This window comes from Arachis ipaensis, chromosome B10, assembly GCF_059453495.1.
Source record: "Arachis ipaensis isolate K30076 ecotype BB chromosome B10, ASM5945349v1, whole genome shotgun sequence".
Lineage (NCBI taxonomy): Eukaryota > Viridiplantae > Streptophyta > Magnoliopsida > Fabales > Fabaceae > Arachis > Arachis ipaensis.
This window is the reverse complement of record NC_142435.1, coordinates 88519484-88546140: the sequence shown is the minus strand read 5'-3', so window position 1 is coordinate 88546140 and position 26657 is coordinate 88519484. Positions and strand designations below refer to the sequence as shown.

General features: G+C 40.5%; 2 non-coding genes across 2 annotated transcripts; one reads left to right on the top strand and one right to left on the bottom strand.

Annotated features, from left to right (window-relative positions):
• Positions 1-8289: 8289 nt before the first annotated feature.
• LOC148580787 (small nucleolar RNA R71) lies at positions 8290-8393 on the top strand. Its single transcript, XR_015896350.1, has one exon. It is a non-coding gene; the product is annotated as a small nucleolar RNA R71 (small nucleolar RNA).
• Positions 8394-23205: 14812 nt separating this feature from the next.
• LOC148580786 (small nucleolar RNA R71) lies at positions 23206-23309 on the bottom strand. The gene has a single exon (XR_015899424.1). It is a non-coding gene; the product is annotated as a small nucleolar RNA R71 (small nucleolar RNA).
• Between the last annotated feature and the right edge of the window lie 3348 nt (positions 23310-26657).

The following is a 26657-nucleotide window of genomic DNA, read 5'->3' as shown; positions in this document are numbered from 1 at the left end:
TTAGAGGTCATGAAGGAATCAAGTGGGGACGTTTGCATAGTGAGAGGAGAAGACGTCAAGCACTACAATCCACCCTAACAAGGGACAACCGTCAAGCTAGTGACGTTAAAGAAGCGCTTGTTGGGAGGCAACCCAACCTGAGGTAATATCCTTTTGCTGTTTCTTTTATTTGTTTCAATAAAAAGGGTGAAGTAGTTTCTGTGCATTGCAAAGAATTAAGTTTGGTGTTTCACACCAAACAATGAATTCGTGGATCAATAATTCAAAGGGGAAGGTGTGACTCTAAGTTTGGTGTTCCACCATAAAGATCAACTGAACACAACAACCTTTGAATTATATGAGAGGAACAACCATTCTAAGCAGTCACAGAAATGCTTAAAACCCTTAGCAGCAACTTCATTCCAAAGAGAACTCAAGGATTCAAAGCACAGAGAAGTAAGTGGGAGACTAAGTTTGGTGTTCACACACCAACTTAAGACTCAGATACTTACCCACACATAGTTGAGCTAACCACTCAAGTGCTTGAGAAGCAAGCAACTTCATCACTCTTTGCAGGAAAGGAAACAAGGATTTTAAAACATGAAGCAACATTTAGGAGAAGAAGGGAAATCAAATTGTTTCCTGGCAACAAAGAGAAAACAAGGAATTTCACAAGGTGATATTGTTCCTTGATAATTCTTTAAAAAGGGCAAACAAAAGCATGCTTGTTCTGGTTTAAACTGTAAATGTTGAATCTTTCTGGAATGTGAAGTTTTTAGTATATTTGTCTGTTTATTGCTTTGAATAAAGTGAATGCCTAGATGTTTGGATATAACTCCACCTTCTTAAACAAATGCTTGCCATGCTTGTTCTGTTTCCGAAAATAAAAGAAAAGTTTGAACAAAAGTAACTTGGCTAAATTAGTGACAAATCAAGTAGAATTAAGTGGTGGTATGCATGCTTGATTGTTTAGTCAGATCACTGGAATTAGAGTGTAGAATTATCATTCTTTGTGTAGAAATTGAAAACTGTCTATGGATCTTGATGAATAAATGTCTTTGGCCATGAAAAAGAAAGAAAAAGAAGAAGAAAAAGCCACTGAAAAAGGGCAACCAAAAAGCAAAAAAAATTGAGAAAATAAGCTAGGTACCAATGGTTTGAACTTCTGAGACAAATGCCTGTGGTGTTTATGTATTAAGGATATGCTTGGATGAATAGGTTCTGAGGAGTGTTTCAACACTTGGTAACTTGGGTTAACTAACCCGGGATTATCAACCAAAAGTCCATTATCAAGAGCAACCTAAATACAAAACATTTAGTCACACAAAGAGGTGCTGGGCACCAATGTCTCAAGAAGAAATGTGAACTAAAATGCCTAAAGTGGATATGTGTAGTGCACTGATAAGAAAAAGAAAATGCCAAAGGCTTGTGCAACACATGACACTAAGCAAACAAGGAGCAAAAAAAAAAAAAAAAAAAAAAAAGCTCTAAGAAAAAGAAAAGAAAAGTGCCAAGGACATAAGAATAACAAGAGGCCATAGCAGTGTTTGATGGATGCAATGAAAAAGTGATAATCTTACCTGATAAGAATGAAAAAGTGATGCTGCAACTGTCTGCATAAAACCCTTCTGATGAACTTCAAATGCTTGCTAATATAGCCAATGTAATTGCTTTCTGTTTCATACTTTCTTCTCAAATAACTCAGGACTTGCTTAGGGACAAGCAAGTATTAAGTTTGGTGTTGTGATGCCAAGGCATCTTAGGCTAGTTTCACTAGCATTTTTCTGTTAGTTTTAGTTGTTTTATGCATTTTCTTGAGCTTAAAGTAACCAATAATGGTTAAAAGAATAACAAAGCAATGAACCATCCAAACAATATGATTTTGATGCAAATTCCATGAGTTTTAGTTATATTACTTGAATGCTATGAATGGAAGATTTCTCATGAAATTTTGCAAGACTTTGATGCATTTGTTTGGATGATTTCAGGGAAGAAGAGGCTAAGCAAGGAAGCAACAAAATCAATAAAGGAAGCTTGAATATCACATGTGGAGTTTAAGTTCCAGTTTAAGCCTAAACTGGAGCTTAAACGCCAGAATCATGAAGGCTAAGAAATGCTGGAATTGAAGTTTAACCTCCAGTTTAACCTTAAACTGGAGGTTAAACGCCAGAATGAAAAGTCTCACCAAAGAAGCATTCCACGTTTAACCTCCAGTTTAACCTCAAACTGGAGGTTAAACGCCAGAATGATAATGCCACTCAGGAAGGAGTTCCACGTTTAACCTCCAGTTTAACCTTAAACTGGAGGTTAAACGCCAGAATGGGAAAAGCACCAGGGAGCCATTTCCACGTTTAAGCTCCAGTTTGACCTCAAACTGGAGCTTAAACGTGTTCGACCAAGTTTTCTACTCCAGGGTTGCTCTCTCCATTTCCACGTTTAAGCTCCAGTTTGACCTCAAACTGGAGCTTAAACGTGTTCGACACCTCCAGGGCTACCCTTCTAAGCTTCCACGTTTAACCTCCAGTTTAACCTTAAACTGGAGGTTAAACGTGTTCGACCTCCAGGATGCCTCCTTCCATTTCCACGTTTAACCTCCAGTTTAACCTTAAACTGGAGGTTAAACGTGTTCGACCTCCAGGGCTGCCCTTCCTATATCCACGTTTAAGCTTCAGTTTAACCTTAAACTGAAGCTTAAACGTGTTCGACTACATGACTCTCCAGGGCTGCCTTCTTCCATTTCCACGTTTAAGCTTCAGTTTAACCTTAAACTGAAGCTTAAACGTGCTTCTACAAAAAAGCCTCACTGGAAGTGTCTGGCGTTTAAGCTGCAGTTTAAGCTTAAACTGCAACCTAAATGCCACTCTTGGAAAAGGTTTCTGGACCAAAAATATTGTGGTTTAAGTTAGTATTTGAGCACAAACATTAACTTAAACTTATTCTGGTATGAAACCCAATTGAATATCATGGTTTATGGGATTGGGCCTGAAGGATTGATGAGTCTGAAATTTCAATTTGTTGAGTCATGTGTCATTATTTGATTATCACTAAGTTGGCTCAATGAATGTTACAGAATTTGGATCAGCAGCCTCATCAAGATTATGGATCATAAACCCAAAGCAAAAGGAAAGCAGGGAGAGGCCTCAAAGCCCAAGAAACACAACAGAAGCTCAATATAGAAAGTGTATAAATAGGATAGAATTTAAGTTAGAAGGGGACTTTGGAGAACTTTGGATCATTTTCTTTTAGTTTTGTAATTGAATTCAGAGCTATGACTCACTAAACCCCTTTCATTGGGTTAGGGAGCTCTATTGTAATTCAATGAATCAATAATAGTTTATCTTCTTCTTCAATCTTTTCTCTTGAATTTTGTTAGAAAGCTTCTCGATCTAATTCCATTGGGTAGTTGTCTTGGGAAAGAAACTACCCATAATTGGAATCCTTCGGAACCTTGGGAAAGGAATGGAGGATTCATGCTAGAGAAGCTTTCTCACAGTGAATTGGATTGGGGTTTGGATGGATATTGTGACATGTAATCCTACCAAATTGTGGTTCATGAAACTGTGTGGTATAATCAGTGATCGAGCATCATCTCTTCTTATGAACATTTAAACCAAGGGATTGGGAATTTGTTTGTTTTTAGAGAGAATTGGTGAGCCAAGGGATTGGGATCCAATCATATAAGATTGCCAAGCAAAATTTAATGAACGCATTGGTTGAGGAAGAGATAAACATGTTTTGATTCGGAGATCTCAATATCTCCTATAACCCAATGAATTCCCCATTTCTGATTTCCACTTTCTCTTTACATTCTGCAACTAAATTCATGCAATCACCCCCATTCCCTTTTAATTTCAGCAATTTAGCTTCTGCTCTTTAATTCATGCAATTTAAGATTCCGCCATTTCAATTTCTTGTCATTTACTTTTCCCGCCAATTTTACATTCCGCAATTCTCATCTAAATCTTGATTCCGCTCAACTAGAACACACTTCTAATCCGAATTGCTCATTCAACCAATCCTTGTGGGATTCGACCTCACTCTATTGTGAGTTTTTACTTGACGATAACCGGTGCACTTGCCGGAAGGAATTTTGCCGATCGTGCAATTTCCTAAAATCGTGGCATAACAAGTTTATGCGCATCATGTGCTTCTTGATGTGCTTGGATGTTGATTAGCCTCTGGATGGATTCTTGTTGTTCATTTTGCCTTTGTTCCATCCTGTGGAATGTTTCACTCCATTGTTGTCCTTGACTCAGTTGTTGCTCCATCATTTACTTTTGTCACTCCCCTTGTTGAGTTATCCATCTTGAGAGTGATTCCTCTTACTACCCCATCATCTGTAGTTGAAGCTCTTTCTGTGCTCCTTGGCTTTCCAAATATTGTCGAGATAGGCCATCAATAGCTTCCTGCAGTTCGTGCATATCCAAGGTGACTGGTGCTTGCCCTTCTAAGACTTGTCCTTCTACTACTTGAGGGGCTGGCCTCTTCCTTTGCTTCCGTTGAGGCAGGGGGGATGCGGTAGCATGCATTCGTCGAACGGTTATTGGAATGCCCTCTTTTATCCACACGGGGTCCTCATCTTCAAACACCACCCCATCTTTCTTGCACAGTCGGTAAATAGTGCTGGGGTAACCTAACGTTCCTCTTGAGTCGCTTTTCTCTGCCATTTTTCTAATGCCTTCTGCTATGAGTTCATAAACCATGATTCACCTCCGAGTTGTTCCCTACTGGGAGGATGGACCTCCTTACAATTTCGAACCACCCTTTTACTTCTGGGGTGAGATCTGCTCTCTTGATGAACCTTGGTCTCCTATCCGCATATCTTTCCCAGTCGGCTCCTGGTACACAAATATCTTGCACAATCTGGTCATGATTGGGGTTGTTGTCCATTCTTGAATGATAACTCTATTCTTTAAACGGTATGGACCGTAGCTTTAATGCCCTCATGACACTCATGGGACCGAAATCCACAATCTTTCCTCTCACAAAGCTCGTATACGACTCGTCCGCCTTATCATACCGGACCGTATTTGCATAAAATTCTCTTACAAGATTTGCATTCACCTTAATGACCGGATCAGTGAGGAGCTCCCATCTTCTCTTTTCTACCTTCTTTGTGATTTCGGGGCACTCAGTTTTCTTAACTTGAAACCCCAGCTCATAGATGATCTCCTTATCCACCATCCACTCGTATTGTAATGCATGGTGCAAGCTTCTAAATCTCTTTTCATCATACGGGTGTTGCTCCATAGGTTCCTTTCCCTGCCTTTTTTTAGAGCTCGAAGATGCCATGAATGAGAGTTAGTGTGTGAAGGTGGTAAGGGTGTGGAGACTTTTGGTTGTTTAGGGTTGATTGCAGTGAAGGGAATGAGGGAGAATGTGTCTAATGGGGTGTGAGGTGCTTGGTTTCGAAAGGAAGAGGTGTGAAGAGTGGGTGTGGAGTGTGGAGGTGGGGTACGGAACAAAGGTCACTTATATAGAGGGGTTGTGAGTGAATGGAAGGTGTGGATTGATGGAATGGTTGCTTGATGGACGGTTGGGGTTGTGCATGGAGAAAGGACAAGGATCATCACTTTATGAGGGTTATTGGTTCGGTCTCCAAGGGTCCCATTCTTTTCCATGTTGCATGGCAACATTTTCCAATGCATTCCTTCTTGAGACAAAGGTGTAGTTTCTCTTCATGAAGTGGCCGAACCTTTCTCATTTAATTGTCCAATCAATCCCCTTCAATGCTCCTCTCCTTTTCCCTATAAAAATAAAATAAGAAAATTCAATATCATAAAAATTAAACTTTACGGCTAGTATAGTAAAGAAAAAGGATTAGATTGTTTATTCATGAACACCAACTAACTGACTAACTGTGTGTCCTTATATGCATATTCGTGGCACCCTGGGGTGACACCAAACTTAGTTTGGAGCACTGTGATGAAAAGTTTTGTTCAAAGCTCCAAGACTAGCATGCTCTGAGTTGCATCCATGCTTTCTTGGCATGCTTTGAACACCAAACTTGTTCTTCACTATATACTGCATAATAAGGATTTCACCAAGTGTTTGTCAAGTTTGGGTTGGAATTCATGAATATTGACTTATTTACTATTAAAAGCATATAAAACATGGGTTGCCTCCCATGAAGCGCTTCTTTAGCGTCACTAGCTTGACGTTTCTCCTTCATCAGGGAGGCTGATAATGCTTCAAGTCCTCCCCTCTTGCCTTGGACTTATATCCATTGGTTGTATCAATGATCTCTACATGTTCCAAGGAGAGAACTCTGTTGATAGTGAAGACCTTAGGTAACTGAGATGGTACAGTGGGGAGATCAGGGGGATATCTGGGAAGTAAGCTGAGATTACTTTATCCCCTGGAGAGAAGTCCTCGGTAGGGATCTTCTTGTTCCTCCACCTCCTTGGTACCTTCTTCTTTGTTCCTTTTGATGTTGTCTTGCTCTTTGTGACTTCTTCGTCTAAGGGAATTTTGTTGTTGTCTTCACATGTCTCTGGTGGTTTCGGTTCCTCTAGCTTTTCCTTGAGTTGTGACAACTGCTTATTTCCTTGTTCATCAAGCAAGGGCTTTCCCAGATGGGCTGGTTGTGCTTCAGTGCTTGCTTCCTCTTTCAGTATCTCATTATGATCTTTGCTTGGTTCTTTGTTCTCTTGGTCTGCTTCTTGTGAGAATTTGAAGACATTAAAACTGAGTCGTTCATCATGGATCCTCAATATTAGCTCCCCTCGCTCAACATCTATGAGTGCTCTGGCTATAGCTAGGAATGGTCTTCCCAATATGATTGGGTGAGTGTGACTCTCTTCCATGTCTAGGATGACGAAGTCTGTGGGAAGAAAGTATTTCCCAACCTTTACCAACACATTTTCCACCACTCCTATTGCTTGTTTTTGAGTTTTGTCAGCCAGACTGATGACTACATCTGTGGGCATTATCTCATTGATCCGCAGCCTCTTCACCAAGGATAAGGGCATTAAGTTGATGCTTGCTCCCAAATCGTAGAGTGCTCTATCAAACATTGTTTCTCCTATGGCACAGGGGATGTGAAAACTCCCTGGGTCCTTTCTTTTTGTAGGCAACTCTAGTTGAATGAGGGCGCTGCACTCCTTGTTCATCACTATAGTTTGGCCTCCCTTGAGTGAGCTTTTCCTAGGAAGCAGTTCCTTCATATACTTGATGTATGCAGGCATTTGTTGGATGGTCTTGATGAATGGTATGTTGACATGCAGAGATGCAAACAAGTCAAGAAATCTTAAGTATATTCTCTTCTCAACAGCACCCTTGAGTAGTTGGGGAAAGGGTGCATAAAGTCTCAGCAGCTCCTGTTGTGAGATTTCTGGTTCTTGGTGATCTTTTTCCTCCTTCTCTATTGAGGTGTCTCCAGGTTGTTCTGCCGAGTTGTTTGGCTTGTCCTCATTCTTCTTATCACTTATAGTGACTATCTTGCAATCTTCCCATCTTACTTTCTTTGTTTCACCTCTTGGATTCTTCTCTGTGTCACTTGGGAATCCATCTGTAGGTTTGGGAATCTACTCAGAGAGATACCCCACTTGGGATTCCAACCTCTTGATTGTGTCTCCCTGGTTCTTGAAATTGGCTCGCACTTTCTCCTTGAATTCCTTATTGTCTTGAATCTCTTTGCCTATGCCTTCAAGTAGATTCTCAATCCTTGAGAGTCTGTCATCAAATGATGGTAGATTGGGATTAGAGGTGGAAGGATGAGGAGGGTTATTTTGGCCATGGTAAAGGTTTTGAGAGGGTTGGTTATGTGGGTGCTGATATGGTCTAGATGTGAAATGTTGGTGGGCTGCATTGTTGTTGGGATTTGAACGTCTTTGATCTAGGCCTTGGTCTTGTTGATTTTCCCACCCAAAGTTTGGGTGATTCCTCCATCCAGGGTTATAGGTCTTAGAGTATGGATCATGGTTTTGCCTAGGTGAATTCCCAATGTAGTTGGCTTGCTCCTGACTACCCTCTACTTCTTCATTCACTCCTTCTTGGGTTGTTGATGAAGTAGTGATTGCTGCTACTTGGTTCCTTTCCATCTTCTTGGTGAGGTCAGCCAGCTGCTGGGTAATGAGTTTGTTTTGGGCTAGCAGAGCATCTACATTGTTTAGCTCCATTACTCCTCTAGTGTTGCCTCTTTCAGAAGCATAGAAATAGTCATTCTCTGCTACTATTTCAATGACATCTATGGCTTCCTCAATGGTCTTTTTCTTGTTCAAAGATCCTCCGGATGAATGGTCTACGGCCTTCTTTGACTCATAAGAGAGCCCTTCATAGAAAATGTGCAGCTGCACCCATTCATTAAACATGTCAGGTGGACACCTCCTTGTTAGGTCCTTAAACCTCTCCCATGCTTCATAAAGAGTCTCACCATCTTGTTGCCTGAAAGTTTGGACCTCAGCTCTCAGCCTATTGATTCGTTGAGGGGGGTAGAATCTTGCTAAGAATTTGTTCACTACATCTTCCCAAGTTGTCAAGCTCTCCTTCGGGAAAGACTCCAGCCACTTGGCTGCCTTATCCTTGAGTGAGAATGGAAATAAGAGCAGTCTATAGGCGTCAGGATGAACACCATTAGACTTCACTGTGTCACATATTCTCAGGAAGGTGGTTAGATGTTGATTGGGGTCTTCTTGGACACTTCCTCCGAACGAACAGTTGTTCTGAATAAGGGTGATGAGCTGTGGTTTTAGTTCAAAATTGTTGGCATGGATTGATGTAAGAGCCTAAAACTCTTTTATCCTCCCCAGCATGATTTGCTCGACCTCCTCCGCCATGGTTGTGAGCCTCTTCCTCACGATGTTCTTCCATGTTTTCTTCCATGTTTGGTTCAAAGTATTCCTCCTCTTCCTCAGCACCAACCACTCTTTTTCCTCTTGCTTCCCTTCTTAATCTAAAGAAGGTTCTCTCAGGTTCAGAATCAAAGGAAGTTGAAGCCCCGCTTCTTCTCCGTGTCATATAACCAACAAAGCACAAGCAAGGAAAATAAATGCAGAAAGTATTCTGTTAGAATTACTGTTAGTGTGAGGGATGCAATATATCAAACAGTTAGTGGGTTAGTGAACTGAGTTGTAGATAACAAAAAGAAATGAAAAAGTAGGGGGAAGGGAAGAAATTAACTAAAACTGAAAGTAAATTACTCAAACAGAAAATTAAATCAAACAAAACAAAAATGCTCAATCTAGTTATCCTCCAATTTAATCATTGTTGATGCACAATCAATCCCCGGCAACGGCGCCATAAACTTGATGCGCGAAAAACTTGTCTCGTGATAAATTTCCTTCGGCAAGTGTACCAAATTCGTCGTCAAGTAAAAACTCACAATAGAGTGAGGTCGAATCCTACAGAGATTGATTGATCAAGCAACTTTAATTAGAGGAATGTTCTAGTTGAGCGAATCAGTATTTGAGTTAAGAATTGCCGAAAATAAAATGGCAGGAAGGTAAATAACAAAAGAAGTAAATGCTAAAAATAAAGAGCTGAAAGTAAATGACCGAAAGTAAATTGCAGAATTGTAAATGGGAATGGGGTAACTGCTCATAAAAGTAAATGACAGAAATTAAAGAGAATGGGTAAGATCAGAAATGGGGAGTTCATTGGGTTCAGGAGATGTTGCATTCTCCGGATAAATTTCATTTTCATCTCTTCCTCAATCAATGCATTCATTGATCTCCTTGGCAATCTTAAGTGATCGAATTACAATTTCTTGTAATTCAATCTCTCAAATCTTGATCAATAGCTAATTCCTTGGTCAATTGCTCATGAGAAGAGATGAAGTATGGTCACTGATTATACCACATGCATTTCCCAAATCAAGTATTGAGAGGATTATAGTCACATATCCATCCAAACCCAATTTGGTCCAGCATGAGAAAGCATTTCTAGCATGATCTCTTCATTCCTCTTTCAAGGTTCAGAAGAGATCCAAGTTTGAATAGCTTCTTTTCCAAGATAACTATTCAATTGGATGAAGATCGAAAGCTTTCAAGTAAAATCAAGAAAACAGATAGAAGAAGAATAATGAAAACTAGTATTGATCCATCAAATTACAACAGAGCTCCCTAACCCAATGAAAGGGGTTTAGTTGTTCATAGCTCTGGAAAATGAAAGAAAAGATGGAGAATACATGATGAAAACAAAACTAGAAGTGCAGAGAATGGTAAAATACAGAGAGTAGTTTTCCCAATTTTTTCAATCCTCCTCTAATCAATTCAAAGTTACACCTATATATACTACTCTTCTGATCTTCTAGTTGGCTCTTCAAGTCTTGGGTATGGGCCTTTGGATCTGGAGTTTGAAGCAGTTATCTTCTTCATTGGGCTTAGCTTTACTTGCAGAGAGAAAGTGTAAAGTGGGCAGGGACTTTAGCTCAGGACGTTAGTGGTGTTAACGTTAAGTGAAAATGTGGGTTCGAGAATGTTAGTGACAATCACCTTCTTCACTAACGTTCCTTACCCAAGTTAGAGCCACGTTAACCTCAACGTTAGTGGCACAAACGTTGCCACTAACGTTGCCTCTTGGTCCTTCGCACACATTATTGGGACTTACCTTCCCAATAACATTGAGAAGCCTCCCCTTTTCTTACGTTAGAGTCCACGTTAACTTAGTTAACGTGGCTCTTAACGTTAGCTTGCCAACCTTCGAGAATGTTAGTGACACTTACCTTTGTCACTAACGTTCCAATGTGCCCCTATCTCCCACGTTAGAGTCCACGTTAACTAGGTTAACGTGGCCTCTAACGTAGCAATGCTAGCCATCTCCAACGTTAGTGACAAAGGTGAATGTCACTAACGTTGGCTCATCATCTCTCTTCATCACGTTAGCTTCCACGTTAACTAAGTTAACGTGGGAGTTAACGTGGCTCATTGTGGCTTGTGTGGTTCATTCCAACGTTAGTGACAATGTTAGGTGTCACTAACGTTGGTGATCATATACTTTCTCCACGTTGGCTTCCACGTTAAACGTTAACTTAGTTAACGTGGAAGTTAACGTGGCTTTTGGAGGCTTGGCCAACGTTAGTGACAAAGGTGAATGTCACTAACGTTGGCTTCTCTTTTGCTTCTTAACGTTAGAAGCCACATTAACTAAGTTAACGTGGCAACTAACGTGGTCACTTATGAGCTTGGCCCAACGTTAGTGACAATGGTAAGTGTGACTAATGTTGGCTCCATTTTCTTTCCTCCACGTTAGAGTTCACGTTAACTTAGTTAACGTGACTCTTAACGTGCTCTATGATGGCTTCGAGGACGTTATTGGCGATTACTTTTCTCATTAACTTTGCAAGCTAGCTCCCATTCCTACGTTAGAAGTCACATTAGTGAGACTAATGTGGCTACTAACGTGGTTCTTCCTTGCTTCCTTTGTCCTGAAATCAAGCAATAAAGTGCATCAAAGTTCTAGTCCAAGTCATGGGAAATGCAACATCCAATTTGTCATTAATTTCATGCAAAATCCTCATGAAATCATTTAAGGTGCACCATGTATGCTTGAATCAATATGTAAGTGAATATCTATCCAAAACTAGCTTATTTTCTAAGGAAATGCATGAAACTACCTTAGAAACAGTAAAGAAAAGGTCAGTAAAACTGGCCAAAATGCCCTGGCGTCAGTCATGCTTTTTAAACTTTGTTCTTCATCTAACCAATCAACAAATATTTAATGTACCAATACAAACATCATGAGGTCTTTTCAGGGTTGTAATGAGGCTAATGTAAAGGTAAGGATATATATATATATATATATATATATATATATATATATATATATATATATATATATATATATATATATATATATATATATATATAAGGCTAAGTGAGCTAACAAAGTGAATCCTTGATTAGTCTAAGATCTCACCTAACATATACGTACTTTATATAATTTTAAAGTTCTTTACCTAGCTACCCAAATTTTTCCACTTTTGTATTACATGCTCATGCACCAAATTTAATTTTTGAATTTTGTCCCATGTGCATTGATTCTTTTTATTTTGTATTGGGGAAATTTTTGTATCCCCTTATTTAATTACTTAATTTTTTTATCAATGCACATGGTAATTTAATTATTTTGATTTCACATGAGTATGCTTCCCAAATTTTCAAATAACTTATTCAATTTAATTCCCTACTTTTTCCTATCATCCCATGTTCCCATAAAATTTCCCACACTTAAATTATACACAATATCTATCTTAAGCTAACCAAGGATTTAACTTGGGATTTTTATTTTGTTTTTCTGTTTAAGGCTAGTAATGTAGTTATGAAATATAAGGGGGTTAAAAAGTTCAAAGTGGCTAACAAGGGTGACATAAAAGGGTAGGCTTATTTGGGATAAGTGAGCAAAAACAAGTAATGCCCTCAATCATATACAAGCATGTAAATACACTAAATAATGGACATATAGAATGGAACAAAGCAGAGATTGCAATTATAGAGAAGAAAACACACAAGAATAAAAATTTATGGTCAAATAATGTAACCATATAAATAAGCTCAAAATCTCACAGGTTGTGTGTTCTTTAGCTCAAAAATCATGTTCCAATTTACGATCTTCAAACAAATTTAACACATAGAAAATTTTAATTTTTTTTAATTTAAATTAGTGAAAATTTTTCAAAAATAGGGTCTTAAAAAGAAACTTATTATTTTTCAACTAAGTAGTACTTAAATGCAAACAATCAACTACACATGCAATCTATTATGCAATGCAACATTGAACAAACAAAGAAAATAGAGTATTGGTGTTGAAAAGAAGGTAACTAACCCCTGGAAGTCGGTATCGACCTCCCCACACTTAAAGATTGCACCGTCCTCGGTGCATGCTAAGATGTGCAAGTGGATGGGGGTTGTGGTTCCTCAGCTGGGGCTCTTTTTTGTTCCTTTCCTTGCCGGTGGTTTGGGAGTAGCCTTCTCTTTACCCTTCTTGGTGGCCATCCTAAAAAGGGAAAAAGAAAGTAACTTTTAAAGCTAAGGGTTAGAGCAAGAAAGAGAGCGGAAAAGGTGGTAATTAATGCACAATAAAGAAGAATGACGTTAACACATGGTCATGACTACATGTGAAAAGTTCATCAATGGAAATATAGCAAGTGCATGTAATGACAATTAAATGCAAGATGTTTATTGGCATGCTGGCAAAGGCATGAGTAGCATAGATCAAGGATTCTATGTCCAAGTTAGATTACTAATTCTTTCAAAATAACATGTTTGAATAACAATTATATTTAATTAATAAAATATAAAAAAGGTTTTGTGAAAAGCAAGCATTTTGAGTAGTAGAATAAAAGAAATCTAAAAATAGTGCACAATGCCATACGGACGTTTTCACAAACACATAGCATGCATGGTAAATAAGTTATTGAATGTATTAAATTGAACATGCAAGCAACTCTATAAAAATTAATATATAATTGTCAAACAATTCCTTAACAATCTACAAGCAAATCATAAGAAATAATGACCCAAATAAATTTCTAACACCAATGAAAATAATGCAATGAATGAAAGTATGCAAATAAATTGGATGAAATAGAATGGAAGTGAAGAGGGATGAGAAATTAAAGAGAAGAAGAAGAAGAAAGTAAGAAAAGAAGAAAAGATAGAAGAAATTAGGATTAGAAAAGAAAAGATAAGATAATTGGCGCTGATCTGGATAAGTTGTGCGGCGCGGGCGACGCGGTTGCGTGGGTGACGAGGTCGCATGGTGTGCGATAAGTTTAGGTGACGCGGACGCGTGGGTCACGCGATCGCGTGGCCTGATTTGTGCGATTGGCGCGAGTGCAGCCTCGCGTTCACGCAACTCTCTGTTCGAAACTCATTTTGCCAAATTTTTGGGTAACGCGGTCGCGTGGTTGACGCGATCACGTGGATGGCCATTTTCGGAAAACGACGTGCCTACGTGGGGAACGCGTTGGCGTGGGAGGGCTTGGGCTTCCAGCACGAGTCCAGCCCGATTCCATCACAACTTGCTGCCATACAACCTTTTTACGTCGATTTTTAGGGCACGCGTCGCGTGGGTGACACGGACGCGTGGGAGGCATTTTTCGCAAATGACACGAACGCGTCAGCGACGCGGTCGCGTAGATCAATTTGTGCCAAAGGCACGCCTCCAGCCACGCTCTCGCGTGACTCTCTGTCCAATTCTTTTTTCTTCAAAACGCACTCGTGACGCGGACGCGTCAGCGACGCTGCTGCGTCGCGTGCGTGCTTTTTCTTAATAGTAATGCAGTATGCAGAATGCAATGCTAATATGAACGTTATGCATGATTCCAGGTCCAATCAAAACTCAAAAACAAACAAAACAGACTAGAATTAAAACTGAAAAAGGGACGATCATACCATGGTGGGTTGTCTCCCACCTAGGACTTTTAGTTCAAGTCCTTAAGTTGGACATTTGGTGAGCTCCTTATTATGGTGGCTTGTGCTTGAACTCGTCTTGAAACTTCCACCAATGCTTGGACTTCCAAAAAGCTCTATCAATACCAAGTAAATTCCTCAAGCTTTGATGGAGTTCTTCACAAGCTTTGAGCTCCCAAACTTGATCCTCATATATTCCTGGATCCCAGATCTTATTTCTACACCCGTCTTCAAGTTGATTATCATGATTCCATCCGGGTGGTTCAGCCTTAGAATTCTCACTGAAGCATCCAAACAACTTCCCAGACCCATTCAATTGAGCTCTACACCAACTTTTGCGTTTAAACTTAAAGCTTCCAACCATAATGAACCTTGAAGGACAATTCTTACTACTGACCATCTTCTTCTTACTCTTAATGCCACAAAGAGCTCTAAGGTGACCATCCGTCTCCAGTAGCCCATATTCAAGTGGGAAGGTAAAGGTCAAGGATAAGAATTTTACCCACTTGAACGTTATGATGGACGGTAATGGCCTTGGGAGAGGTATTTCTAATGAACTTGCAAGCTCCACTCCCTTGTGCTTTTCTCTAACAACTTCCACCTCCTTGTAAGCTTCTTCAATTTCAACCTCTTCCTCTTGGTAGCTTTCTTCCAATTCAATCTCCTCTTCACTGCTTTCCAAGGGCATGGGAGGTTGTGCTTCTTCTTCTTGAATCTCCATCTCTTGATCGACCTCTTCCAAGTCCTTAACTATGACATGCCTTGGAGGTTGTACACCCTCCTCAACATCAAATGCAACCGTCTTGGAAGGAGGCTCTATGTCTTGACTTTCCAATGGAGGTTCAGCATCTCCCAAGTCTTCAACCACTTCTTCTTTTTCAATAATTACTGCTTTGTCCAGTAGCTTTAATATAAAATCGTACTCATCCTTGATGATTTTTTTCCATGACAACTCCTTTCAACTATTCTTTCATCTTCAAGGGTCTCTCCTATCTCCACATTTTGGGCCTCCTTTTGCTCTAAGACAAAATCAGACTCCTCCTTGATGTCTTCCTTCATTAATTCTTCAACCACTCCTTCGACTTCAAGGGTCTCTACTACCTTCACCTTTAGAGCCTCCTCTAGCTCCTTATGAAGTATGGATTCACGAAGATGATCCCTTCTCTCTTGTTCCATGTCAACAGCATCATTGGGACCATGTTACTCTTGGATTGATGGATGTGGGTACTTTTCCATGGATGGTGGTGATCGGATGGAGAGATCATTCTGTGGTTAAAAAGAAAGTGCACTAGAGCTTGAGGGTTTATTGTTGAAGGTATTTGGTGGTCCGATTTGGGCGACGAGAGCTTGTACAGTAGAGTTTAGATCGGTAAGTGCTTTCTCTATGGAGGTTTGGGGTGGATAGGAGGGTTCATTTGTTGGGAGAAAGGGTTCATGGTAGGAAGGTGGTTCATCTTGATAATGATAAAGAGATGGTGTATATTGAGGTGGTGGTTCATTAGAGTAGTTGTGTTGGAATAGGGGTGGTTCTATGTATGGTTCATTTGGCTTATAAGGTGGTTGGTATGGTGGATACGGGTTAGGGTCATATGGAGGTGAATGGTGGAAAGGGGCTTGTGAGTATGGTGGTCCAAAGTCATGTTGAGGAAATGGTTCATAGGGATATGGTGGTGATTGTTGATAATCAAAAGAGCGCTCACCATAGCCATTGCCTTGATATGCATCACAGAACGGTTGTTGATAGTCCATTGGAGGTGGTTGTTGCCATGAGGGTTGATCAAATCCTTGTGGCTCCTCCCATCTTTGGTTATTCCAACCTTGATGTCTGTTCTCATTGAAATTTCCTCTTCCTGCAACATAATTGTAACCAGACTCATAGCCAAAGGGGTGAGAGTTCATAGTAATAGGAGAAAATAGAAACAAAAACTAACAAAAAGAAAATATTTTGAAAAAGATATGATTTTTTGAAAAAGATTTGAATTTTGAAATTTAAAACTAAGTTAAGATAAGATAAAAATTTTAAAATAAAAATCTGAAAAAAAAATTTTTTTTCGAAAAAAATCAATTTAAAAGCAAATATTTACAATAACCAATAATAAGGCACACATTTGCAATTCCCCGGCAACGGCGCCATTTTGACGATCGGATTTTCTGTCGGTAAAAAAATTCACAAATATATTATCGCGTTGCAAGTATAGCTTCTAAACCAACAGAGAATCCTTTCGTATAAACGTTTTGGTTGTCACAAGTAACAAACCCCTTTAAAATTTATAACCGAAGTATTCAAACCTCGGGTCGTCTCTCAAGGAATTGCAGGGAGGTATGTTCTTATTATTGGTTTTGAGTTTTGTAAATTGGGGGTTTTTGAAATAAGGAGCAAGTAAATTAAATAAAAAGAAAAATAAATTAATTATAAAATCTCTTGGCAAGGTATAAGAATTTGGAAGTCCTATCCTAGTTATCCGTATCGATGGTGATGAGAATTGAGTTTTAATCCCACTTAGTTAACCTTTACTAAAGCAAAGGAAAGTCAAGTGGACTAATTAGTTTGATCCTCAAGTCCTAGTCAATCCCTGTGGGAAGACTAGCTTTAGAGCGATCTAGATCAATTAGTAATCTGTCAATTTCAACCACTGCTGACTTTGACAACTCAAGTGTTATCAATTACTTAACCAAAGCCCAAAGGAAGAAAATATCTAAATTAAATTAAAAGCATTCATAAATAGAATAAAGCAATCATAAATTTGAAATACCTCAAATTACGTTTAAACATAAATTCAAATCTAACATGGAAAGTGTTCATACCCTGGGTCGAGTTATCCGACCTGGGATGATTGGTGACAAAGCGACCGACCTCTTCAGGTCAGGCTACCCGACCTCTTCTCAAAGAGGTCAGCCAAATCGACAGGAAAGCCCAATAAAGGGCCCAAATAGAGGAACACGACCCAAATCCAAAGGCAATCCAAGCCTATAGAGATAAAGACGGTTCCCTTGATGATAAGCTGACTTCACCCGAAATAAGATAAGATAAGATAAGATAACTAATTTATCTTATCAGAAAGGTCAGCCCACACTACTATAAATACACTGGAGCACCCAGGTATAACTCATACTCTGATTCTACAATAAACCTGCTTAATACCCGTGCTAACTTAAGCATCGGAGTCTCTTGCAGGTACCCCCCACCCTCCGGTGACCAAGGATCAGAAGTGCAGCCAGTCCAACAAGTCGGATACAACAGTTCCGGTTGCCACCAGCCAGCCGGACACATCATCTCTGACCAGTACAGAAGATCTCGTCCGAGATTGACCTCTAGTTTCAGGTAACCCTCGGAATATTGGCGCCATTGCTGGGGAACCTGGAAGTCATCCCAACACCATGGCGGACGGCCATGACAACTACCACGATTCAGATCTGGAAAACAAAACACCGCACAAGAACGCGGACGCTACGCTAAAGGATACTCCGGAATCCAACGGGGATAAAAACTCATCAAATCCGGAGGTAATAGCAGCACTTCAAGACCGCTTAAAGCAACTTGAAAAAGAAACCCAACAACAACGAGAGGAAGGATCTACAAAGAGAGGTACGGTGGCGTCGAGAATCGGAAGATAAACTAACGTAATTAGAAGCCGATCTCAAATCCAAAGCTCCTCAGACTACTCCTATGGAAAATTCACGCAAAGAACAAGATCCATTCACCAAGGAAATCATGAAAACTAAAAATCCAAAAGACTTCAAACTCCCGGATATGATTTTGTATGATGGCACGACAGATCCCAACCATCATCTCAGTAATTGCAGAAGTAGAATGTACCTCACCGATGCCTCGGACGCCGTTTGTTGCCAAGCTTTTCCAACAACTCTCACGAAGACAGCAATCAGATGGTTCGACAACCTACCTCCAAAGTCCATCTCAAACTTTGACGACCTGGCTAAAAAATTTCTAGCCAGATTCTCCATCCAGAAAGATAAGACCAAGCACGCCCCCAGTTTACTAGGGATCAAGCAAGGAGATCGGGAGAGCCTCCGCAACTACATGGAATGATTCAACAAAACATGCATGGACATACAAAGCTTGCCAATAGAGGCTGCCATCATGGGACTCATCAATGGCCTACGAGAAGGACCTTTTAGCCAGTCCATATCAAAGAAGTACCCTACCTCCTTAGACGAAGTGCAGGAGCGAGCAGAAAAATACATCAACATGAAAGAAAACGCTCGGTTAGGAGAAACCTCAAAATCCGAGGTCCCCTAACAAGATAAAGACAAGGAATCCAAAAGGAAAGAAGATCGACAAGGAGAGAAAATAAAAAAATACCACAATTACACTCCTCTCAGGGCATCCCTAATCGACGTATACAAAGAAGTCAGCCATACAGAGAAAATACCCCCAGCACGGCCACTCAAAGGCAAAAGAGGAGGAGGAAACCGGAATGAATATTGCGAATATCATCGAGTGCGAGGGCACTCCACCAACGAGTGCTTCGATCTAAAGAACATCATAGAAAAATTGGCGAGGGAAGGAAAACTAGATCGGTTTTTAGCCACCCGATATGACGACCAAAGAAAGAGACGAAGGGACGAAGATATCGGACGAACCGTGCGATCACCTCGTACACCGGAAAGACACGTCCATATGATACACGGCAGATTCGCAGGGGGTGGAATCTCCAAATCATCCCGCAAGAGATATCTCAAAGAAGTATATCATGTCGAGGGAAAGGAAGAAGCACCCGACATCCCTGCAATCACATTCACTAAAGAGGACGCATCCAGTATCATCTCGGGACACGACGACCCCATGGTCATCACCATCATACTGGCAAACGCCAATCTGAACCGCACATTAGTAGACCAAGGGAGCTCCGCTGACATCCTATTCAAAACTGCCTTCGACAAGCTCGGCCTAAAAAACAAGGAGCTTAAGGCATACCCGAACAGTTTGTTCAGATTGGGAGATACCCCGGTACAACCGCTAGGATATGTATCACTACATACAACCTTTGGAAAAGGGAACCAATCCAGGACGCTCAAAATATACTACATTTTGGTTGACATGAGTTCAGCCTACAATGCTCTAATAGGTCGGACAACACTAAATCAACTCGGTGTAATAGTCTCGACTCCACATCAATGCATGAAATTCCCAACTACAGAGGGGATAGCCACAATAAAAGCAGATCAAAAGATGGCACGCCACTGTTATAACGAAAGTCTAAACCTCAGAGGCAGAGGAGAAGAGTTTCACACAATTGAGCTTGGCAGAGTTCAGAGACGAGAAGAACTCCGTCCGCAGCCAGAAGGTGAGATAGAGAAGGTTCATATCGGAGACACCTCGGACAAAATGACTAATAATGGCACGATCCTGAGAGGAGACTCAAAAGAATTACTGGTACAATTCTTACGAGATAATGTCAATCTCTTCGCATGGAAAGCCACAGACATGCCAGGCATAGATCCCAAGCTAATGTGCCACAAGTTGGCGGTCCATCTAGGATCTCGGCCCGTACAGCAAAGACGAAGAAAACTTGGGCCAGAGCGATCCCAAGCTGTGGAAGAACAGGTACAAGCATTACTAGAGGCAGGATTCATAAGAGAGGTCAAGTATCCACTATGGCTAGCCAACGTCGTCTTGGTGAGAAAATCAAATGGGAAGTGGCGAATGTGCACCGATTACACCGATCTCAACAAAGCCTGCCCAAAAGATCTGATGCCAGGGCATCTTGGCCAGTTTCACTGACCTTTTCTTTACTGTTTTTAGGATAGTTTCATGCATTCCCTTAGGAAATAAGCTATTTTTGGGTAGATATTCACTTACACCTTGATTCATGCATACATTGTGCATTTTACATTATTTCATGAGGATTTTGCATGAGTTTAGTGACAAATTGTATGTTGCATTACCCATGACTTGGCTAGAACTTTGATGCACTCTATTGCTTGATTTCAGGACCAAAGGAAGCAAGGAATGGGAGGTAACTTGCAAAGTTAATGAGAAAAGTGATTGCCAATAACGCTCTCGAAGCCATCATTGACCACATTAAGAGTCATGTTAACTAAGTTAACGAGAACTCTAACGTGGAGAGGGGAAGTTGAGCCAACGTTAGTGACACTTAACATTGTCACTAGCGTTGGCAAATGCTCAATAGTGGCCATGTTAGAGTCCACGTTAACTTAGTTAACGTGGCCTCTAACGTTAGAAGGGGGGAGAAACGCCAACGTTAGTGACATTCAACATTGTCACTAACGTTGGCCTAAGGAGAAATAGACCACGTTAACTCCCACGTTAACTTGGTTAACGTGGGAGCTAACGTAAGAAGCAAGAGTGGTCGACAACGTTAGTGACACCCAACATTGTCACTAACGTTAGAAGCAACCACACAACCCCCCGAGGAGCCACGTTAACCTCCACGTTAACTTAGTTAACGTGGAAGCTAACATTGATGAGTGAAAGAATGGCCAACGTTAGTGACACTCAACATTGTCACTAACGTTGGGGATGGCTAAGCATGGCCAAGTTAGAAGCCACGTTAACCTAGTTAACGTGGACTCTAACGTGAGACATAGGGGCACCTTAGAACATTAGTGACAATGTTGAGTGTCACTAACGTTCTCGAAGGATGGCAAGCCCACGTTAAAGAGCCACGTTAACTAAGTTAACGTGGGCTCTAACGTGGGAACAAAGGGGGCTTTTCAAAGTTATTGGGAATGTTAAGTCTCAATAACGTGTACGAAGGACTTAGAGGCAACGTTAGTGGCAACGTTTGTGCCACTAACGTTGAAGTTAACGTGGCTTTTACTTAGGAACGTTAGTGAGAAAGTTGATTGTCACTAACGTTCTCGAACTCATATTTTCACTAAACGTTAACACCCCTAACGTCCTGAGCTAAAGTCTCTGCCCACTTCACATTTTCTCTCTGCAAGTAAAGCCAAGCCCAAATGAAGAAGAGAACTGCTTCAAACTCAAGATCCAAAGGCCCAAGACTTGAAGAGCCAACTAGAAGCTGAGAAAAGTAGTATATATAGGAGTAGCTTTGAATTTTTTAGGAGTTCTGGAAGTTGGGGGGAAAAGAGAACTACTCTCTGTATTTTACCTTCTCTGCATTTTCTAGTTTTATGATGTATTATCCATCTTTGTTTTCATTTTCTAGAGCTATGAACAACTAAATCCCTTTCATTGGGTTAGGGAGCTCTGTTGTAGTTTGATGGATTAATAGTAATTTTCATTATTCTTCTTCTATCTTTTCTCTTGAATTTACTTGAAAGCTTTCGATCTTCATCCAATTGGGTAGTTATCTTGGAAAAGAAGCTATTCAAACTTGGATCTCTTCTGAACCTTGAAAGAGGAATGAAGAGATCAAGCTAGAAATGCTTTCTCATGCTGGACCAAATTGGGTTTGGATGGGTATGTGACTATAACCCTCTCAATACTTGATTTGGGAAATGCATGTGGTATAATCAGTGACCATACTTCATCTCTTCTCATGAGCAATTTACCAAGGAATTGGCTATTGATCAAGATTTGAGAGATTGAATTTGTAATTCAATCAATTAAGATTGCCAAGAAGATCAATGAGTGCATTGATTGAGGAAGAGATGAAAATGAACTTGATCCGAAGAATTGCAACATCTCCTAAGCCCAATGAACTCCCCATCTCTGATCTTACCCATTCTCTTTAATTTCTGCCATTTACTTTTATGAGAAAATCTCCCATTCCCATTTATAATTCTGCAATTTACTCTCAGTCATTTACTTCCAGTCCTTTAATTCTAGCATTTACTTTTCTGTTATTTACATTCCCGCCATTTTATTTTCTGCAACTCTCAACCCAAATTCTGGATTCGCTCAACTAGAATATTCTTCTAATTAAAGTTGCTTGATCAATCAATCCCTATGGGATTCGACCTCACTCTATTGTGAGTTTTTACTTGACGACAAATTCGGTACACTTGCCGAAGGAAATTTGTTGAGAGACAGTTTCCACCCGCATCAAGTTTATGGCGCCGTTGCCGGGGATTGATTGTGCATTAACAATGATTAAATTGGAAGATCACTAGATTGAGCATTTTTCTTTTGTGAATTTCATTTTCTGTTTGAGTGATTTATTTTCTGTTTTAGTTAAACTTCTTCCCTTCCCCCTCTACTCTTTTATTTTTCTTTGTTATTTTCAATTCTGTTTGCTAACCCACTAACTGTTTGATATATTGCATCACCCACAACTAACAGTAATTCTGACAAAAATACTTTCTGCACATATCTTTTCTTGCTTGCACTTGATGGTTGTATGACAGGGAGAAGAAGCGGGGCTTCAACTTCCTTCGATTCTGAACCTGAGAGGACCTTCCTTAGATTAAGGAGGGAGGCAAGAGGAAAGAAAGTGGTTGGTGTTGAGGAAGAGGAGGAATTCTTTGAACCAAACATGGAAGACAACATGGAAAACCATCATGAAGAAGAGGATCACAACCATGGGGGAGGTTTAGAGCAAATCATGCTGGGGAGGATAGAAGAGTTTTGGGCTCTTACATCAATCCAAACCCAGGCAATTGTGGAAGTAGCATCCAAAAGCCAACAATCCATGCCAACAACTTTGAACTTAAACCACAGCTTATCACCCTTGTTCAGAACAACTGTTCGTTTGGAGGAGGTGTTCAAGAAGATCCCAATCAACATTTGACCACCTTTCTGAGAATATGTGACACAGTGAAGTCTAATGGTGTTCATCCTGACACCTATAGACTGCTCTTATTTCCATTCTCACTCAAGGATAAGGCAGCCAAGTGGCTGGAATCTTTCCCAAGGGAATGCTTGACAACTTGGGAAGATGTGGTGAACAAATTCTTAGCAAGATTTTACCCTCCTCAAAGAATCAATAGGCTGAGAGATGAGGTCCAAACTTTCATGCAACAAGATGGTGAAACTTTGTATGAAGCATGGAAGAGATTTAAGGACCTCACAAGGAGGTGTCCACCTGACATGTTCAACGAATGGGTGCAGCTGCACATTTTCTATGAAGGGCTCTCTTATGAGTCAAAGAAAACCGTAGACCATTCATCCGGAGGATCCTTGAACAAGAAGAAAACCATTGAGGAGGCTATAGATGTCATTGAAACAGTAGCAGAGAACAACTACTTCTATGCTTCCGAAAGAGGGAACACAAGAGGAGTAATGGAGCTAAACAATGTAGATGCTCTGTTGGCCCAAAACAAGCTCATTACCCAACAGCTGGCTGACCTCACCAAGAAGATGGAGAGGAACCAAGTAGCAGCAATCTCCACTTCATCAACAACCCAAGAAGGAGTGAATGAAGAAGCAGAGGGTAGTCAGGAGCAAGCCAACTACATTGGGAATTCACCAAGGCAAAACTATGATCCATACTCCAAGACCTACAACCCTGGATGGAGAAACCACCCAAACTTTGGGTGGGAAAGTCAGCAAGATCAAAACCAAGACCAGAGACGTTACAACTCCAACAACAATGCAGCTCACCAACAATTCACACAGAGGACATCTCAACACCCCCACAACAACACTTCTCCACACGACTATCAAAACCAAAACAGCACATCTGCTCCGAATCACCCATCAATTGATGACAAGCTCTCTAAGATTGAAACCTTACTTGAAGGAATATGCCAAGAGATTCAAGAAAATAAGGTGTTCAAAGAGGAGGTGCGAGCCAATATTAAGAACCAGGGAGAGACCATTAGGAAGCTGGAATTCCAGGTGGGATGTTTAGTTGAGAAGATTTCCAAACCTACTGATAGCTTCCCAAGTGGCACGGAGAAAAACCCCAAAGGAGAAGCAAAGAAAGTAAGATGGGAAGATTGCAAAATGGTCACTACAAGTGATCAAGAGACTGAAGACAAGCATGGCAAACCTTTCGAACAACCTGATGATAACTCAACAAAGGAGGAGGATAGAGATCACCAAGAACCAAAAATCTCACAACAAGAGCTGCTGAAGCTCTATGCACCCTTCCCTCAACTGCTCAATGGTGCTGTGGGAAAGAGAATATACTCAAGGTTCCTAGACTTTTTTGCATCTCTGCATGTAAACATACCATTCATCAAGGCAATTCAACAAATGCCTGCATTCATTAAGTATATGAAGGAACTTCTTCCCAGGAAAAGCTCACTCAAAGGAGGCCAGACTATAGTGATGAACAAGGAATGTAGTGCCCTTATTCAACCTGAGTTGCCTACAAAAAGAAGAGACCCAGGGAGTTTTCACATCCCTTGTGCCATAGGTGAAACTATGTTCGATAAAGCACTATGTGATTTGGGGGCCAGCATCAACTTACTGCCCTTATCCCTGGTGAAGAGGCTACAGATCAATGAGATAATGCCCACAGATGTAATCATCAGACTGGCTGACAAAACTCAAAAGCAAGCAATAGGAGTGGTGGAAAATGTGTTGCTAAAGGTTGGGAAATACTTTCTCCCAACAGACTTTGTCATCCTGGACATGGAAGAGAGTCACACTCACCCAATCATATTAGGAAGACCATTCCTAGCTACGGCCAGAGCACTTATCGATGTAGAGAAAGGGGAGCTAATATTGAGAATCCATGATGAACGACTCAGCTTCAATATTTTCAAACTCTCACAAGAAACAGATCAAGAGGACAAGGAATTAAGCACAAATGATAATGAGACACTGAAAGAGGAGACAAGCACTGAAGCACAGCCAGTTCATTCTGAGATCCCCTTAATTGATAAACAAGGAAAACAGCAATTGCCACAGCTCAAGGAAAAGTTGGAGGAACCTAATCTTCTAGAGGCAGGTGAAGACAGCATCACAACTCCTTTAGAAAAAGAGGTCACCAAGGGGAAGGCAACCTCAAAAGAAACAAAGAAGAAGGTACCAAGGAGGTGGAGGAACAAGAAGATCCCTACGGAAGACTTCTCTCCAGGGGATAGAGTTGTCTCAGCTTACTTCCCAGATATTCCCCCTAATCTCCCCACTGTACCATCTCAGTTACCTAAGGTCTTCACTATCAACAGAGTTCTTTCCCTAGAACATGTGGAGATCATTGATCCAACCAATGGATATAAGTCCACAGCAAGAGGGGAGGACTTTAAGCACTACCAACCACCCTAATGAGGGAAAAATGTCAAGCTAGTGACGCTAAAGAAGCGCTTCATGGGAGGCAACCCATGTTTTATATGTTTTTAAAATAGTGAATAAATCAATGTTTATGAATTTCAACCCAAACTTGACAAACACTTGGTGAAATCTTTATCATGCAGTATATAGTGAAGAACAAGTTTGGTGTTCAAAGCAGAACTCTTGGAGCTTTGAACAAAACTTTTCATCACAGTGCTCCAAACTAAGTTTGGTGTCACCCCAAGGTGCCATCAATCTGCCTCTAAGGATACACAAGTAGTTGGCTAGTTGAAATTCATAAATATACAAACTCTTTTTCTTCTCTTTATTATTCTAGCCGTAGAGTTGATTTTTATGATATTAATTTCCTTATTTTAAATCTTTATAGGAAAAAGGAAAATGGGAGTGATTGGACAGTTAAACAAAGAAGGTTCGGACACCACAAAAGGAGGGACTACACACTTGTTCCGAAAAGGGAATGCATTGGAAAATGTTGCCATGCAACATTGGAAAAATGGGACCCCTAAAAGACCGAGCAATCTCATTCATAAAGTGATGATCCTTGTCTTTTATCCATGCATCATCCTAGCCGTCCATCAAGTAACCACCCCATCAATCCACACCCTCCATTCTCTCACAACTTCTCTATATAAACGACCCTTGTTCGGTACCCACCTTCATTGTCATTACCCACTCTTCACCACTCTCCATTTCGGTACAAGACACTCCCTACCCCATTAAAAACCTTTTTCCCACCTCACTCTCTTCTTTGCAATAAAACCCTAAACAACCAAAAATCTCCACAACTTTTCCACCTTCACATATTAACTATCATTCATGGCGTCTTCAGGCTCTAAAAGAAGGAAGGGAAAGGAACCCATGGAAGAACACCCATATGATGAAAAGAGATTTAGAAGCTTGCATCATGCATTGCAATACGGGTGGATGGTTGATAAGGAAATCATTTATGAGCTGGGATTTCAAGTTAAAAAGACTGAGTTCCCCGAAATCACAGAGAAGATAGAAAGGAGAAGATGGGAGCTCCTCACTGACCCGGTCATTAAGGTGAATGCAAACCTCATAAGAGAATTTTATGCAAATGCGGTTTGATATGATAAGAAGGATGAGTCCTATACAAGCTTTGTGAGAGGAAAGATGGTGGACTTTGGTCCCATGAGTGTCATGAGGGCATTGAAGCTACGGTCTATACAGTTTGA